The 6154-nt window shown below is 40.4% G+C and overlaps 1 pseudogene; it reads left to right on the top strand.

The window, feature by feature from the left end:
* Positions 1–3041: 3041 nt before the first annotated feature.
* Positions 3042–4209, top strand: LOC102839730 (annotated as a pseudogene).
* The last annotated feature ends 1945 nt before the right edge of the window (positions 4210–6154 follow it).

Below are 6154 nucleotides of genomic sequence, written 5' to 3'. Positions count from 1 at the left end.
TGATAGGCTTAAAAGTAGCCATCTCAGAAGCAGAAATGAAATATCCCAGGATCATCAAGAAGGAAGAGCATGAGTGAAGCATAAGATCCCTTCCTAGAGTAATGGCGATGGCAGAGGCCATGGCAGAGACCACAGCATAGAAAGACAGAGTAGAGACCCATGTACTAATAAAATAGAGTGCCTATTGGCAGGAGACTGACTTGAAGAATGTGCCTTTGGGCATTCACAGACTGGCTAAAAGAAGTTTGTAACACTAATCAGAACTGGGCAGAGTCCATGGTTGAAAGGCTGAAGACTCGAGTGAGGCATGCCAGCAACATGGCAGACAAGAGGCATTTCAAACTGAGGAACTCCTGTGTCCCAAGTTTTTTTTTTATCCTGAATTGTACCTGGTTCACCTCCCTAATAAGCCCTATAATCATTAGTATTGTTATGAGTTCTGTGTGGCTGTTGCAATGGATTAATTAGCCCAGATATGAAGTAAGGAGTGATGAGGAATGGATGGTTGGTGTCAGAACAAGGTAAAGAACATTGTAAGGTGGAAGTATGTCTGATCTTCACTTCATAGGAACTGGCCTTGGGCTGATTTTGAGTTTGATTCTCTTTCCCCTTTGTGAAGCCAGGGGGAAGTCAGACATGGTCCCCACATAATTTTTTATAACAAGCAAGTAAAATGTTGCTGTCACAAGTAAAATGTGATTGTGACAGTACATCAACAGGGAACTGCCAGAAATTCAAGCAGTGTTCAGATGAGGACGTGGACCTAGGAATATCTTTGTTGACATCAGATGAATCTTGGCTGAAATAATAGAACAGCAGAAAGATGTTTACATGTGCTTTAATGACAATGAAAGGCTTTTGTCTGTGTGGATGACAAGAAACTATGGACAACATTGTGAAGAACGGGAAATCCAGAGCATATGATTGTGCTAACAAGGAATCTGTATATTGATCAAGAGTCAGTTGTTCAAATAGAACAAAGAGCTAATGGATAAATTATATGATGAAGAACATGGCATAAGGATTGGAGGAAGACTGTAATCTGAGAGGCTGGTTTGTATAAAGAAGGATGTGACATCAGAATTGCAGGAAGATTCATTATTGACCTACAATATGCAGATGACACAACTTTGCTTGCTGGAAAGGGAAGAGTACTTGAAGTACCTATTGAGTATGACCAAAGATTATAGCTTTCAGTATGGCGTGCATGGTCTGCTCCCACTTCACCGGGGAGACCAGCTGCTTCACCAGCAGTTTAGGGATGTGCTTCCAGTGCCTGTGTTTACCTCCATGAACGTTACAGTGCACTGACACCAGGGGCTCCTTCCAGGGGAGCGTCTGTAGCGCCTCCGCCAGCGGCCCCACCGAGGGCTCCTTGAGGCGGGTGTGAAATCCACCGCTCACCGGCAACCTTTTGGTGCGTCTGAAGCGATACTATAAGGAATTCTCCTGTAGAAACCGCAGAGCCTCGTGGTGTCCAAAAATTACCCTGCAGTCCAGAAACAGGTAGATAGCCACTTCGCACACAGGGTTCTCTATGCCCAAAGACTTGCAGTGCTCCCGGGCTTCCAAACAGGCCATGTTGAACTTGGACGGGGGCTTACCGAGGGCAAACAGCATCCTGCTAAGGACGGCTTCCGAGGCCTCCTGCATGACCTCGGCGCGGATTTTCAATGCATACAAACCTTCCATTTTAAAATATAAGAAAGCTCCTTAAAAGCCAGAATTGTAAGACTTCATCTCTCATACTTCAGACATATTATCAGGAGGGACTACTGCCTGGAGAAGGACATCATGCTTGGTAAAATGGAAGGTCAGAGAAAAAGAGGAAGACCTCCAATGAAATGGATTAGCACAGTGGGAGCAGCAATGGGCTCAAGTGTAACAATTGTGAGCATAGTGCAGGGCTGGACAGTGCTTCATTCTGCTGTGCACAGGACCGGACCACTACGAAATTTTTCATAGGTTTTCACACCACAGGCACTGATAACTTTCCCTTGTTGTATAAACTGTAGATTCATTAGCAAAAAAGCAAACTCTACTGGATCAGCCACTCTTTGGAAATCCTACACAGGTTCACTATGAGTCAGAACCAACTCAACACCATTTAATAACATCAAGGGCACAATTGAAGTCCCAGTACCTCTAAGCAATGAACTGTCAACTGGTTCAAACCCACCAGTTACTTCTCAGAAGCTCTGCATAGGCTTGTTATGAGTCAGAACTTGATGATACTTAACAACAATGGCATTATAATTACTTTGATTTTTAGGAGTAACCTAAAGTAATCACCGTTCTTGTTCACCACCGCAAGATTCACTCCCACCCACATTTAAGATCCATACAAATTGAGGCAAATTTATAAATATTTAAAATTAGTTAAATGGAATACTAGATATTATGTAATATATGCTGTTGCTGTTGTCAGGTGCCATTGAGTAGACTCTGGCTCATAGTGGCCCTATGCACAACAAAATGAAACTTCGATCAGCCCTGACCCACAAGCACATTTTTTGTTATTCTGAGTCCATTGCTGCTGCCACTGTGCCAATCCATTTCACTGGGGGTCTTTCTCTTTTTCACTGACTCTCCACTTTACCAAGTATGATATCCTTCTCCAGGTGCACACATTTCCTGAATTTAAACCATTCATTATCCCCTTGTTCTGTTTGGGATAATGAATAGTCTTGGTCTATCTAGGTTCCTCATGAGAACAGTTGTTTTGCAATATATGCAATAATATGCTTTGCAATATTATTCATACCTTGATGTTATCCACATAGTTGAAAGTTTTTGCATAATCAATAAACTACAAGCAAACTTCTTGCTGGTATTCTCTGCTATGAGCTAAGATCCATCTGACAACAGAAATGATATCCACATTCCATGTTCTCTTCTGAATCCATCTTGAATTGCTGGCATTTCCATGTTTCAGCCATTTTTTAATTATCTTCAAAATTTTGCTTGCATGTGATATTAATGATATCGTATGATGATTTACACATTCTGTTGGGTCTCCTCTTTATGGAATGGGCACAAATATGGCTCTCTTACTGTCAGATTGCCAAATAGCTGTCTTCAAAATTACTTGGCCTAGGTGAGTGAGAATCTCCAGTACTGCATCAGCTTGCTGCAAGGTTTCTATTTGTATTCCATCAATTCCTGGAGCATTGATTTTGTCAATGCCTTCAGTACAGTTTGAACTTGTTTTTCTTCCTTTAGTACACTGGTTCTTGATTATACACTATCTCTTGAAATTATTGAATATTGACCATTTCTTTTTAGTACAGTGACTCTGTGTGTAAATTCTGTCTTCTTTTGATACTTTCTATATCATTCAATATTAATATTTTATGCTTCACCAATTAAATGAGACTCTATTTGTGGTTTTCAAATGTCTAGTCACAGAGTGAGTCCTAGCCAGGGTACCATGGCGGTTGGATTCATCCTCCGGAGCAGCTTTATTCAAACCTCATCAATGGATACCATCCGGAGCTTCTACGGGAAACTGCGGTCACTGGCAGTCACCCTGGACAATGAGATAGCACGGCTGCATTGGGTGCTGAACGGAAAGAAGAATGACTTTATGTGACCTGCAATCAGAAGTCCAAGCTCTAAAGCAAGCTTGCAAAGTCAAGAAAGCACTGATTTCATGAAGGCCACCAAGGTCCTGATGAGTTTTCAGCGGATATTATGAAAGTAAGAGAGTTTTTTATGGATACAATCCACGGGCCAAGGAAAATTCAGCACATGAGCATGAAATTATTAACCCAGCATTGGCTACCTGAGATGCAAGCCCTGATGTGAAATGTGATGTGTTGGAACTTTCTGATGTAAGCAGTTCTGTCTTAGGAAATACTTCCACGCAGTCCATAGCTTTCAGACTTTAGACTTGAGCGGTACATGATAACTGAAGTAAGGCCCAATCCATGAGCAGTAACTAGCCATAAGGGAGAGCCAATCATTTTAACTCCGCCAACTAAATCATCACCAACTATAATTTTAAAGACTCCTAAGTGTGCGCTAAAGATGGATGATTTTGAGTGCATGACTCCTAAAATAGAGCACTTGGGTATCTCTGAGTATCTGTATTTAAATGAAGACTACACAGTGGGGCTTAAAAGCAGTAAAAGTGGAGAAGCCATAGAATCAGAACCAACAGCCAATGATGACTTCTTTGCCTCACCTGGCCTCGTGATCCAGCAGTAGGAAAAAAAAAAAAAAAAAATGATGCTGAGTGTACAAATTCATCCTTGGACCAACGTTCTGCACCGCTGGCTTGAGATTCCTTCTACAAATAACAGTACAGCTTTGGCATCCACAGATTATCCATTACTACAAAGAGTTTCAATGACCTCATATGAATGCCAAAGCTGGACAGTGAATAAGGAAGACCATAGAAGAATTGATGCCTTTGAGTTATGGTGTTGGAGGAGAATATTAAAAGTGACACGGGCTACAAAAGAATCAACAGATGTCTGTTGGAAGAAGTGCAGCCAGAGTACTCCTTGGAGGCCAAGATGGCCAAATTTCATCTCTCATACTTCAGACATATTGTCAGGAGGGACCAGTAACTGGAAAAGGATATCATGTTTGGTAAAGTCAGAGAAAAAGAGGAAGACCCCCCAACGAGATGGCTTGGCCAAGTAGCAGCATTGATGGACTTAAGCGTGGCAACAGTAGTGAGGTTGACCCAGTATCGGGCAGTGTTTTGTTCTGCTGTGCACAAAGTCACTGGTTTTTGCCTTAACATTCATTTTATCAGAGATTAGTACTGCCACTCCTGTTCTTTTTAGATTGCAATTAGCTTGGTATATTATTTTTTCCATCCTTTGACTTTTAACCTGTTTTTGTCTGTGTGTGTGAGATGTGTCTCTTGCAGACAGCATATTGAAGGATCTTGTTTTCTTATCCATTCTGCCACTCTTCATCTCTTAACAGGTGCATTTAACCTGTTTACATTCAGTGTAATTATCGATAGGTATGGATTAATTGCTGCCATTATGGTTTTTTGTTGTTGTTGTTGTTGTTGTTGTTTTCTGAGTGTGTGGTGTTGCTTCTTTCTTTGGTCTATGTGTCTTCATTTGTTGAGTTCATGCTTTTTGTGTTCTTTCTTATGAGTTTCCTCATAGTTTTAATATTTCCATGTTCTTTTTGGAATTTTGTTTTCTTGGTATGTTGTGAAGTGTCTATTTTCTTTGAGGTTGCCATATAGTCCATTAACTTTTCTCTCAATTTAGTTCAGTCTATTTTATCCTGTAATCTAACTGACCTTCTCACCATCTGAATCTCTATTCCTATGTGTTTACCTTCTCTTACATTGTAATTGTTTTGATCATAGATTGACCTCCCAGATTCTCTGAGTTGGTTTTTATAGTTTTGTTATGTTGTTGATTCATCCTTCTGTAAATTTAATTCTGAAAGGTGTTGCCATGGATGTCAGTATCTGATTGTTGTCTGTCTGTTGCTGTTGGTTCTCAGTCCACAGAACTCCCTTTAGGATGTTTTGTAGTGCTGGGTTTGCTTGGGCAAAATCCCTTAGTTTCTGTTTATCATGGAATGTTTTGATTGGATAAAGGACTCTTGGTTGGTAGTTTTTTTCTTTCAGGGTTTTATATATGTCTACCCATTGCCTTCTTGCTTGTATGGTTTCTGCTGAGAGATCCGAGCTTAATCTGTCTTGCTTGCCTTTGTCTGTAACACTTCTGTTTTCCCTAGCTGCTTTCAGGAGTGTCTCCTTCTCTTTGGTTTTGGAGAGCTTGATTATGATATGTCTTGGTGATTATCTTTTGGGGTCTATCCTTCCTGGGGTTCGTTGAGCTTCTTGAATGTTTATCTTTTCACTTTTCAAGATGTTAGAGAAATTTTCTCCCGGAAGTTCTTCAACTATTTACTCTGTGGACTTTTGTGATTCTTCTTGTTCTGGAATACTGATAATTCTTAAGTTATTCCTCTTCATGTTGTTCAACATGTATCTTAAACCTTCTTCAGATTTTTTTATCCTTTTTTGTGTTTGTTCTTCTATCTTAGTGGTATTGAGAGATTTGTCTTTCAGTTCACTGGTTCTACCTCCCATCTCTTCTATTTTATTCTTTACCCTTTCAGAGTATTGCCTATTTCTGATATTCTATTATTGATCGTTTGGACCTCTTTC

Source organism: Chrysochloris asiatica, unplaced genomic scaffold, assembly GCF_000296735.1.
Source record: "Chrysochloris asiatica unplaced genomic scaffold, ChrAsi1.0 scaffold00109, whole genome shotgun sequence".
Classification (NCBI taxonomy): Eukaryota; Metazoa; Chordata; class Mammalia; order Afrosoricida; family Chrysochloridae; genus Chrysochloris; species Chrysochloris asiatica.
This window is presented reverse-complemented; position numbering and strand designations above follow the sequence as displayed.